This window comes from Macrobrachium rosenbergii, chromosome 58, assembly GCF_040412425.1.
Source record: "Macrobrachium rosenbergii isolate ZJJX-2024 chromosome 58, ASM4041242v1, whole genome shotgun sequence".
In the NCBI taxonomy this organism is placed as follows: domain Eukaryota; kingdom Metazoa; phylum Arthropoda; class Malacostraca; order Decapoda; family Palaemonidae; genus Macrobrachium; species Macrobrachium rosenbergii.
In genome coordinates this window covers 23417183-23429377 of record NC_089798.1, presented here as the reverse complement: position 1 = coordinate 23429377, position 12195 = coordinate 23417183, and the positions used below count along the sequence as shown (strand labels likewise).

General features: G+C 38.0%; 1 protein-coding gene across 7 annotated transcripts in view; it reads left to right on the top strand.

Annotated features, from left to right (window-relative positions):
- Positions 1–12195, top strand: part of LOC136837164 (zinc finger and SCAN domain-containing protein 12-like) — a 316716-nt gene that overhangs the window by 137882 nt on the left and 166639 nt on the right. The window lies entirely within an intron of this gene.

Sequence of the window (12195 nt, the reverse complement as noted above, 5' to 3'; positions counted from 1 at the left end):
AGATTGGAGAAGTTGTGAGTGTGAAAGTGGCATGGCCGGATAGCCTCGGGATAGCCAACAATGATAGGTGTGAGTATGTGGTTGAGGGAATAGACATAAATAAATTAGTCAGGGCAAATGTGTGTGTATATGATGGGGTTTTGAACATGGGAGATCCGAGGGTATATATAACGTCATTGCCGAGTGTCAGGAAGAAGCGAGTCCGAGGAACATGTGAGGGAGATTGCGTGGGTATATTACGTGACGTTGGTGAATGTGGATGATGAGAGGTACGTGAAGGTACGGGCAGGTGATGACAGGTGATTTGAAAGGAGCTAATGATTGGACGTATGAGGAGTTGAAAGAAAGAGTAAAGGTAGATGAAAATGTAAGTGATAACGTAAGAGAACGATTGAGGAGAATGTTGTGGGATAGGCAGGGGGCATTGAGTCGTGGTGACGAGGATTTTGGGGATCAAGCTTCCGAATTTAAAATAGTTCTGAAGACGACACTTATATATATCAGCGTCCCGACATTTTTCTCCGTCTATCAATCGTGAGATAGAGGAGCAGTGTGAGGAGCTTGAGAGGGTGGGAGTGATTGAAAGGAGTACGAGCGCCTGGAATAGCCCCATTGTACCGGTACGTAAGCCAGATGGAAGTTTGCGAATGTGTGTGGATTATCGGAAGGTGAATGAAGTAACTGTGAAAGAGCGATTCCCGATGAATGTGGTGTCTGATTGTGTGTACAAGATGAATGGAATGAAAGTGTTTACAAAATTAGATTTGGTAGGGGCTATTACCAGATGCCTCTGGAGGAAGGGAGCAGGCATATTACGGCCTTTTCTAGTAGTTCCTGCCACTACCAGTTCCGGAGATTAAGTTTCGGACTGGCTAATGCGCCTGCTGCCTTCCAAAGGGCAATGAATGTGGTTCTGGCTGGGTTTGATCGCAAGAAGGTAACTGTTTTTATAGATGATATTTTGATTGCGAGTGAGACTGTAGAAGAGAATATGGAACTGCTTGAACGAGTGTTAGAAAGGTTGGAAGAAGTAGGAATAAAAGTAAAACTTGAAAAGTGTGCTTGGTTGGCTGGGGAGGTGGAATTCTAGGCATATGGTGAGTGGAAGAGGTGTAAGGAAGAGTGATAAGTTCGTGAATAAGGTAAGGGAATTTCCACGTCCCCGGACCGTGCGTGAGTTGAAAGGATTTTTGGGTTTAATTGAGTTTGGAAGGAAGTTTATAAAGGATTGTTCAGGGATCGGGAAACCACTTACTGAATGGACGGGGAAGAGAAATTGTGTAAGATTGAAATGGAATGAGCGAATGATCGAAGCGTTCGAGAAATTGAAAGAGGAGGCTGCAAGAGACGTGACGTTGGCTTTCCCGGACTATAGTAAGAATGCGAATAAACTAGAACTGTATACGGATGCAAGTAAATATAGTATGGGAGGATGCTTGGTACAAATGCAGAAGGCGAATGGGGAGAACAATTGAGAGTAATTGCGTATGTGAGCAAGGCGTTTGGAAAGGCAGAGTTGAAATATTCGGTGATTGAAAAGGAATTGGCTGCAATAAGGTTTTGTGTGAAAGCGTTGAAAGTATTTTTATATGGGGTAGATTTTGTGATAATGGACGGACCATCGACAGCTAGTATATATGGTTAAAAAGGAGAGTGTGAATGCTAGAATTGCGAGAACGATAGAGGATTTGAATGAGTTTAGTTTTAAGGTAGAGTATGTACAAGGTAGACAGAATATTGTTGCGGATGCTATGTCGCGTATGTGGACTGAACGAGTTGATAGGGTTAGGAGCGACTGGGACCCGGACCAAGTACCTGTAGGATTTGTGGTAAAGCAACAGTATGTAGGGGAGAATCGAGTGTGGGAATGTCTGTTTGGGGTGTTGAGTAATTTGGAAACAAATGGGTTGATTGACGGAGTACCTGCAAGCATGAACGAAAGTTACGTGAAAAGGTGATGAATGAGATGCCGGAAGGAGGAGTGCGCGAGGAAGGAAGGGAATTAGATGAGGAGGAAAAGTTAGTGAAAGTGTTGTTGGTAGTGGCTGAAATGTTTAAAATTACAGTATGATTGTTCTTTGGATGGAATAGGCCGGTGGAGTATAAAGGAAGGGTGAATGAAAATGGTACGAATGTGATTTTAAATGTTCACTGTGGAAAGGATACTTGTAGCTGGCTGGTTAAGAAAGGTGATTGTGGGGAAAATGAGGGAATAAGGGGTAGGGTTGAGGATATCGTTGAAGATGAATGCGATGAGGATGGTTGTGAGGAAGCTAAGCAGGTGAATGTAGCCGTGAGAGCGTGTATGCATGAAGCGAAAGGTAAATTAGTAACGAAATGTAGTGGTGGATCAGAATAAATATTGTAGTTTGGTAGACACGGGAGCACAAGTGTCGTTAGTGAGTAGTACAGTAGTTAGTGAATTGGAAAGGTGCGATTGGGATATAAAAGAAAATCAACGAGTGTAAGGATACATGGTTTGGGACAAGGGAGTGTGTTAGTATGGGAGGAGGTACAATTAAAAATTCAGTTAGGGGATTTGAAATAATACTTAATTTTGTAGTCATGTATGAGAATGATATGCCAACATGTTTTTTTATTAGAAATTGATTTTATGAGAATGCATGATATAAGTGTGGATGTCGGGAGGGGAATTTTAGGAAAGGGCGGCAGGGAAATAACGAAGGTTAAAGGAGGGGATGTGTCTAAAACTAGTTTTGTAGGTATGGTAGATATTGCAAGGAGTGAAAATGATTTGTTGAGTGAAGAGGAAATTACGCAGATGCAAAATCAGTGCATGAAAATAAATATGTTAAGAGAGTGTGTGTTAGGGGGTGTAAGAGTAGGAAGTTGGCCGTCTGAGTTAGAAGTGTATAAGCGAAGTGCTAAGAGATTCGTTGTATGTAAAGGTATAGTTTATTTTTTGCGTCAGGAAGGAGTATGGGATGGGGAAGTGTATGTGCCAGTATTTTCGGAAGACGCAGCCGTGGGTATGTGTTTATTGGTGCATAATAGGTTTGGGCATCTGGGGAAAAATAAATTATGGGAATGAATGAGAGAGAGATTGTATGTGCCTGGATTGAGTAAAATTTGTGCGGATGTAGCGATTACGTGTGCGGACTGTCAGAAGGGTATCAAAGTGTGCATGTGAATCCACCTGTGTTGCGATTGCAGATGAAAGAGTTATTTGAGATGGTTGTGATTGATTGTGTGTCGTTGCCTGTGACTGCTAGAGGACATGTGGGAATGGTTGTAATGGTAGATCATTTGAGTAAGTTTGCACATGCGTAGCGATTCGAACAAAAAGAGTGAGACTGTGGCGAGAATGGTGGGTCAAGTGATGTTGCCAATGTGTGTGTGCAAGCCGACGCGAATGTTGAGTGACAATGGGTCTGAATTTGTTGGATGGGAGTTTGAGCAAATGTTGCGTGATTGGGGCATAGAACATGTGTACTCTACGCCGTATATGCCCAGTGCGAATGGATTGGCGGAACGAACGGTGAGAACGTTGACAGAGATATTACGTATGATGAGTGAATGCGATAATGATTGGGATGTAAACATTGGGCGAGCGTTGTGGGTATACAACGCCACTGTGCATAAGGGTATTGGTATGTCTCCGTGTAAATATGTGTTAAATTTTGAAAAGGTAGTGAGACCGAGATTGGGTCTATCTGAGAATGATAGGGAGGTATGGAAGAAGGCGCATGAAAGGTTTGAAAGTTACAAGGTGGGCGAGAAAGTGTTGAAAGAAGTAATCGAGAAAGGGCGGTTGAATGTAAATAAAGTGCGTGAAAAATTTGAGGGTCTGTATGAAGTGTTGGAAGTTGGTCCCAGTGGGCTTAGTTATGTTGTAGGGGAAGTATGTGTAGATGGTAGTGTGAGAGAAATGCGAGTGCATCACAACCAATTGCGTAGATGGAAGGATGTACCGGAATATGTGAGAGAGAATGGGGTGTATAAATGGTTGAAATCGAATGTGGGTGAACCAAGTATGCATGAGAGCTTGTGTATGGAGGATCAGCAATTTGTTTTGATAGAGTATGGTAAAAAACGTAAGAAAGGGAAGAACGTAAGTAAACTGAATGGTCGTAAGTTGTGTGACAGGGGTGTGAGTGCCAAAGTGGAAATGAGTGATAAAGCGTGTAATACGGATGAATGGGATGGTATGGATAGAACGTATAGCATATGGCTAGCCATCTCCCCTCACTCTGCTCTCCTTCTTCACTTAGTTGTCCCTACTCAGTCATCTCTCATTTCTCTTCCATTTTCTCTGTGTCTCATGATGCCTTCTTTATCAAAATTTGCAGTTTTGTCTTTGTGGTTTTCTTCTTTTTATTTTGTAGTATCATGTTGTAACAATTTACTTATGCATGAATATTATTGTACAGTTTTCATTACATAACATACTTGTGTGTGTATGTGTGTGCAAATCTTATTGTATGTTTACATCTTTAGTACATACAGCAAGTCCCTAGGTTACGACGGGCTCAGCTTATAACGCTTTTCAAATATATTCATCAGAAATTATTTTCTGGTTTACGACATGTTCCGAGGTTACAACGCTTACAGCGCTGGTCCGGCGGAAGAAATAAAGCTCCAAAACAGCAAAATTGTCAAAGTTCGGAGGTTTTTTTGTGAAAAACTCAATATAAATGCAGGTTACGTCATTTTCAAGATACCCGAAGGATGAAAAGTAAAGTTTTCTAATGATTTTCGACGATTTTTCCGTTTATGATGCTTTTCAGTTTACGACATGGCGTAGGAATGAACCCCTGTCATAAACCGGGGACTGCCTGTACAGTGTTTCTCAATAATGGCATGTCCAAAACAGTCATTTTAACCCTTTAACGCCGAAGCCCTATTTACAAAAACGTCTCCCGTATGCCGGCGGCATTCGGTGAGTTAGCGCCGAAGCGGAAAAAATATTTTTTTCAAAAAATCACAGCACGCTTAGTTTTTAAGATTAAGAGTTCATTTTTGGCTCATTGTTTTGTCATTGCCTGAAGTTTAGTATGCAACCATCAGAAATGAAAAAATATCATTATCATATATAAGTATTGGAATATATGACAGCTTAAAAAAAAACTTGTATATAATTGTATACAAATCGCTGTAAGCAAAACGGTTAAAGCTAATGACTTAATTTTTTTAGTTGTATTGTACACTAAATTGCAATGATTTTGGTATATAACAAATTTTAAAACGATCAAAGCAACACAGAGAAAATATTATCACAAAATGATGCATGAATTGTGAACGCACGGATCGTAAACATTTTTTTTTTTTTAAATTCACCATAAATTGAAATATTGTGCTAGAGACTTCCCGTTTGTTGAAAAATGAAGCTAATTGATTGAATATTACTAGACTGTAAGTGTTTTAGCTTACAATTGCAGTTTTTCGACCATTTCGGGGCGAGTTAAATTTGACCGAAAGTCTAATTTTTTCTATTTATTGTGATTTATATGAAAATATTTCAAAACTGATAAAAGCTACAACCATGAGTTATTTTCTGTTGTGTTGTAAATGAAATTGCGCACATTTTCATATATAAAACTTTATGTATCGACTAATATAAAACGGTGCAAATATTACGACAACGAGACGAAAGAATTTCTGAGATGTTCGGCCGAGTTACCACGCAGACGTAAGGAAAATGTTTTTAAAAAAATTCACCATAAATCGCAATATTGTGCTAGAGACTTCCAATTTATTGCAAAATTAAGGAAAACGATTGAATATTACTAGAATGTAAGAGTTTTAGCTTACAATTGCGTTTTTTGACCATTTCGGTCGAGTTAAAGTTGACTGAAGGTTGAAATTTTGGCAGTTATCGTGATTTATGTGAAAATATTTCAAAATTGATAAAAGCTACAACCATGAGCTAATTTCTGTTGTATTCTACATGAAATTGCACACATTTTCATATATAAAAGTTTATGTAACGACTAATGTAAACGTTGCAAACATTACGACAACATGACGAAAAAGAATTTCTGAGATGTTCGGCTGAGTTACCAGCGCAGACGTAAGAAAAAGTTTTTTTTTTTCAGAAATTTACCATAAATCGAAATATTGTGCTAGAGACTTCCAGTTTGTTGCAAAATGAAGGTACATGATTGAATATTACTAGAATGTAAGAGTTTTAGCTTATAATTGCGTTTTTTTACCATTTCGGTCGAAAGTTAAAGTTGACCGGTTGAAATTTTGGCAGTTATCGTGATTTATATGAAAATATTTCAAAACTGATAAAAGCTACAACCATGAGTTATTTTCTGTTGTATTCTACATGAAATTGCGCACATTTCCATATATAAAACTTTATGTAACGACTAATATAAAACAGTGCAAACATTACGACAACGTGATTTAAAAGAATTTCTGGCGCGGACGTAAGGAAAAAGTTTTTTTCAGAAATTCACCATAAATCGAAATATTGTGCTAGAGACTTCCAATTTGTTGCAAAATGAAGGTAAATGATTGAATATTACTAGATTGTAAGAGTTTTAGCTTACAATTGCGTTTTTTACCATTTTGGTCGAGTCAAAGTTGACCAAGGTTGAAATTTTGGCAGTTATCGTGATTTATATGAAAATATTTCAAAACTGATAAAAGCTACAACCATGAGTTATTTTCTATTGTATTGTACATGAAATTGCGCACATTTTCATATATAAAACTTTATGTAACGGCTAATATAGAACAGTGCAAAAATTACAACAAAATGACGGAAGAATTTCTGAAATTTTCGGCTGAGTTATTTACGCTGGCGTAAGAAAAAGTTTTTTCAAAATTCACCATAAATCGAAATATTGTGCTAGAGACTTCCAATTTGTTGCAAAATGAAGGTACATGATTGAATATTACTAGAATGTAAGAGTTTTAGCTTACAATTGCGTTTTTCGACCATTTCGGTCGAGTCAAAAGTTGACCAAAGGTTGAAATTTTTTGTAGTCGACGCGTTTACGCCCACTCGGCATTCAACAGACAATTTTAGTCGACGTTTGCTACGCCCAACAGGCGTTTAAGGGTTAAGAACACTACTAAAAGTAATACATTTTTTTTAATGTAACTGCATTTTCCTATCACTTCATGATATCATGGAAGCTTTACAGGCAGTCCCCGGTTCAGCGGGAGTTCCATTCTGGGGGTGTGATGATAAACGAAAATCGCTGCTAACCGAAAATCAGCTATTTTCAGGGCTTATCGGGGCCAAAAAGCGCCGATTTTCGGTTATCGGCGCCTCTGTTGTTATGCATCGGTGCCAGTACTCAATTATCGGTGCCGATAAGTGGAAATCGGCAATTTTCGGCACCGAAAATTGCCAATTTTCATTGCTAGACAAGCCCTGTAAAATCGGATTGCCGTTAACTGGGGACTGCATGTACTAGTGTTCTTGTGTGTGTTTACATCTGTGTATGGCATTTCATTAATGGTGATGTCACCATTCATCTCTCTCTTTTTTTACTTAGGTGGCTTAAATATGATTATCACATACACATTACACTACACAAGAGAATATTCTATCACTGTTGATATATTTCATCTTGATCAATCATTAATATTTTAGTGAATATCATGTTGTTTTGTACATTCATGTTTCATAAGCTTTTTTTGTTAGGCCAATAAAGATGTGTCCAAAATACAGTCACTAACTTTTTTTTCACTGGACTCTTTGATGATTATCATGCCATGTTGAGTTGTTACTGGAAAATGATTTACCCTTACAGTACACCTTAGATTATCTGATTTCACCTTATCCAAAGCTCAAGATTATATGGACACATCTGGACCTCAGGGACCTAAGATTACAGACACCACCCTACTGACAAATATTCATCTTACAAACATTCCGAGATACAAACAAAAAGGATCACAAATTAAAATTGTGTTGTTTCTACACAGTATAGAAAAACTGTCGGTCCTTTACATAAGGAATTACTTTCAGCATAGCTGGGAACGGCTGTTTAACTTTCAACAAGGTGACAGAATAAGTAGTTAACTACCGATTGTGGGTGGGACTCCCGCCCACCCAGCAGGTAAACGTACACCCACTTTGCTTTTGGCCATTGGCGAGGAAGGACGTGTGCTCTTCTCCTCTCAACCTGCTGTTTGACTTTATGTTTTAGCATATTGTTGATATTGCTGATACATGAATGTATGTTATATATATGCAAATGCAACTTTTTGTTTTCTCTCGAGTTTACGCTTCAGTATGTATTTTGTTATTGTGTTTCATGCTGATATACACAAATCCTATGACTTTTATTAGCCAATGATGTGTCAAACTGGTTTTAATGTTGCCAAGGCAATGAGCTTAAACTGGTTTTTCGCCTGGCTTACATGTTTTGCTCTATGGTATTCATATGTTCTCTCGGGGAGAATTTTATTCCTGCGCTGTGCGAAGGAGGGTTTGTATGCTGAAAATTTCTTTGACATTTTTAATGTTTTAGGTTTTTCAGATGTAGAGTTGAGTGCCTGGAAAGTAAGGGTTCTCTCACTGACAATACTTGCAGTATTGCCCTGGATGTCACTGATTGCTCATTTTGATTCTTCTACGGGGGTGAAGCAGCCGTTGCTTGGGTTCCCTGTAGCTCGAGAGAGAGAGAGAGTCTTCTGGTAGAAATCAAAGAAGAGAATTGATTTATCATCGTCATCTTTGCTTTCTTTTTCTTGGTGTTTCCCGCGTCTTCGGACTCGGGAACTGGGTCGCTGGTCTCTCTGAGACCTTGCAACACAGGAGCACCAGGTGTGCGGGTTGAAGAGATAATCCTTGTCACCTATGCTAGTTCCAGTAAGTCTTTTTTCCAGGACTAGTATGTACCTCCACCCATGTTTCTTTGGACAGTCAGGTAGAGGGACCAAGCTGGTTATTGGCAATCCAGTTTTTTGGTACTTGTCTAGTGATGAAAATTGGTGATTTTTGACACCAATATGTGCCAGTAATTGCACATTGATGCTGATACGTGCCTAACAGAGGTGCTGATAACCGAAAATTGGTGATTTTTGGTGCTTAACCCTTTAACGCCGACTGGACGTATTTTACGTCGACAAAAGTTGTCTGTCGGGTGCCGAGTGGACGTAAAATATGTCGACTACAAAAAGTTTTTTTAAATATTCGCGGAAAAATACTTATAGGCCTCGTTTGTGAAAAATTTTAAATCACGCACCTTGAGGGATGGTGGGAGTTCACAGATCACGCTGTTGTTTTGTTTACAAGTGTGACCCAGCTGCGCATGCGCGAGTTTCTTTCTTATCCCAAAAGAAAGCATCAGCTAACTCTGCTGAAAATCTTGTAAGAGCCTGACGCCGTCTCTTCCAAACACGTGTATGTTCGTCGTCCATCGGAGTGGACAAGACAACAAGAGCATCGCGTTTTCTTTCTCTAAAGGAACACGATTTCAACCATACAATATTTCCGTCTGTTTCTCCCTAACCATTGTTGTCTTGATGTATGTACAATCACCACTGCTTCATTGCCATGCAAGCATTCTAATCATGTACTCATAATGTTCCAACGAATCTTATGTATCAAACTGTGTGTATGTTTCTATTTGTGAAGACGCCAAACGTCTCGCCACTCCGATGGACACTGAACACACGTGTTTAGAAGAGACGGCGTCAGGCTCTTACAATCTCAGAAATTCTTTAGTCACTTTGTCGTAATTTTTGCACAGTTTTCTATTAGCCGTTACATAAAGTTTTATATATGAAAATGTGTGCAATTTCATGTAGAATACAACAAAAATAACTCATGGTTGTAGCTTTTATCAATTTTGACATATTTTCATATAAATCACGATAAGTGCCAAAATTTCAACCTTCTGTCAACTTTGACTCAACTGGAATGGTAAAAAAATGCCATTGTAAGCTAAAACTCTTACATTCTAGTAATATTCAATCATTTACCTTCATTTTGCAACAAACTAGAAGTCTCTAGCACAATATTTCGATTTATGGTGAATTTTTGAAAAAACTTTTTCCTTACGTCCACGCTAACTCTGCTGAAAATCTTGTAAGAGCCTGACGCCGTCTCTTCCAAACACGTGTGTTCGTCGTCCTTTGGAGTGGACAAGACAACAAGAGCATCTCGTTTTCTTTCTCTAAAGGAACACGATTTCAACCATACAATATTTCCGTCTGTTTCTCCCTAACCATTGTTGTCTTGATGTATGTACAATCATCACTACTTGCATTGCCATGCAAGCATTCTAATCATGTATTCATAATGTTCCAACGAATCTTCTGTATCAAACTGTGTGTATGTTTCTGTTTGTGAAGACGCCAAACGTCTCGCCACTCCGATGGACACTGAACACACGTGTTTGGAAGAGACGGCGTCAGGCTCTTACAATCTCAGAAATTCTTTAGTCACTTTGTCGTAATTTTTGCACAGTTTTCTATTAGACGTTACATAAAGTTTTATGTATGAAAATGTGCGCAATTTCATGTAGAATATAACAAAAAATAACTCCTGGTTGTAGCTTTTATCAATTTTGACATATTTTCATATAAATCACGATAAGTGCTAAAATTTCAACCTTCGGTCAACTTTGACTGGACCGAAATGGTAAAAAAATGCAATTGTAAGCTAAAACTCTTACATTCTAGTAATATTCAATCATTTACCTTCATTTTGCAACAAACTAGAAGTCTAGCACAATATTTCGATTTATGGTGAATTTTTGAAAAAACTTTTTCCTTACGTCCACGCTAACTCTGCTGAAAATCTTGTAAGAGCCTGACGCCGTCTCTTCCAAACACGTGTGTGTTCGTCGTCCATCGGAGTGGACAAGACATCAAGAGCATCTCGTTTTCTTTCTCTAAAGGAACACGATTTCAACCATGCAATATTTCCATCTGTTTCTCCCTAACCATTGTTGTCTTGATGTATGTACAATCACCACTACTTGCATTGCCATGCAAGCATTCTAATCATGTACTCATAATGTTCCAACGAATCTTCTGTATCAAACTCTGTGTATGTTTCTGTTTGTGAAGACGCCAAATGTCTCGCCACTCCGATGGACGACGAACGCACGTGTTTGGAAGAGACGGCGTCAGGCTCTTACAATCTCAGAAATTCTGTAGTCACTTTGTTGTAATTTTTGCACAGTTTTCTATTAGCTGTTACATAAAGTTTTATATATGAAAATGTGTGCAATTTCATGTAGAATATAACAAAAAATAACTCCTGGTTGTAGCTTTTATCAATTTTGACATATTTTCATATAAATCACGATAAGTGCTAATATTTCAACCTTCTGTCAACTTTGACTGGACCGAAATGGTCGAAAAATGCAATTGTAAGCTAAAACGCTTACATTCTAATAATACTCAATCATTTACCTTCAGTTTGCAACAAACTAGAAGTCTCAAGCACAATATTTCAATTTATGGTGAATTTTTGAAAAAACTTTTTCCTTACCTCCACGTGCGATAACTCTGCTGAAAATCTCAGAATTTCTTTAGTCACTTTGTCGTAATTTTTGCACCATTTTATATTAGCCGTTACATAAAGTTTTATGTGTGAAAATGTGTGCAATTTCATGTAGAATACAACAAAAGATAACTCATGGTTGTAGCTTTTATCAATTTTGAAATATTTTCATATAAATCACGATAAGTGCCGAAATTTCAACCTTCAGTCAACTTTGACTCGAACAAAATGGTCGAAAAATGCAATTGTAAGCTAAAACTCTTACATTCTAGTAATATTCAATCATTTACCTTCATTTTGCAACAAACGGGAAGTCTCTAGCACAATATTTCGATTTATGGTGAATTTAAAAAAAAAAAACCCTTTTTTTTACGTCCACGCGTTACGAATTCATGCATCATTTTGTGATAATATTTTCTCTGTGTTGCTTTGATCATTTTACAATTTGTTATATACCAAAATCATCGCAATTTAGTGTACAATACAACGAAAAAAAAAACTCATTAGCTTTAACCGTTTTGCTCACAGCGCGATTTGTATACAATTATATATGAAATTTTTTTTGTGCTGTCATATATTCCAATATTTATATATGATAATGATATTTTTTTTATTTCTGATGGTTGCATACTAAACTTCAGGCAATGAGAATAAAAGGAGCCTAAAATGAACTCGTAATCTTAAAAACTAAGTGTGCTGTGATTTAAAAAAAAAAACTTTCTTTCCGCTTCGGCGCTAATTCTCAAACCCCG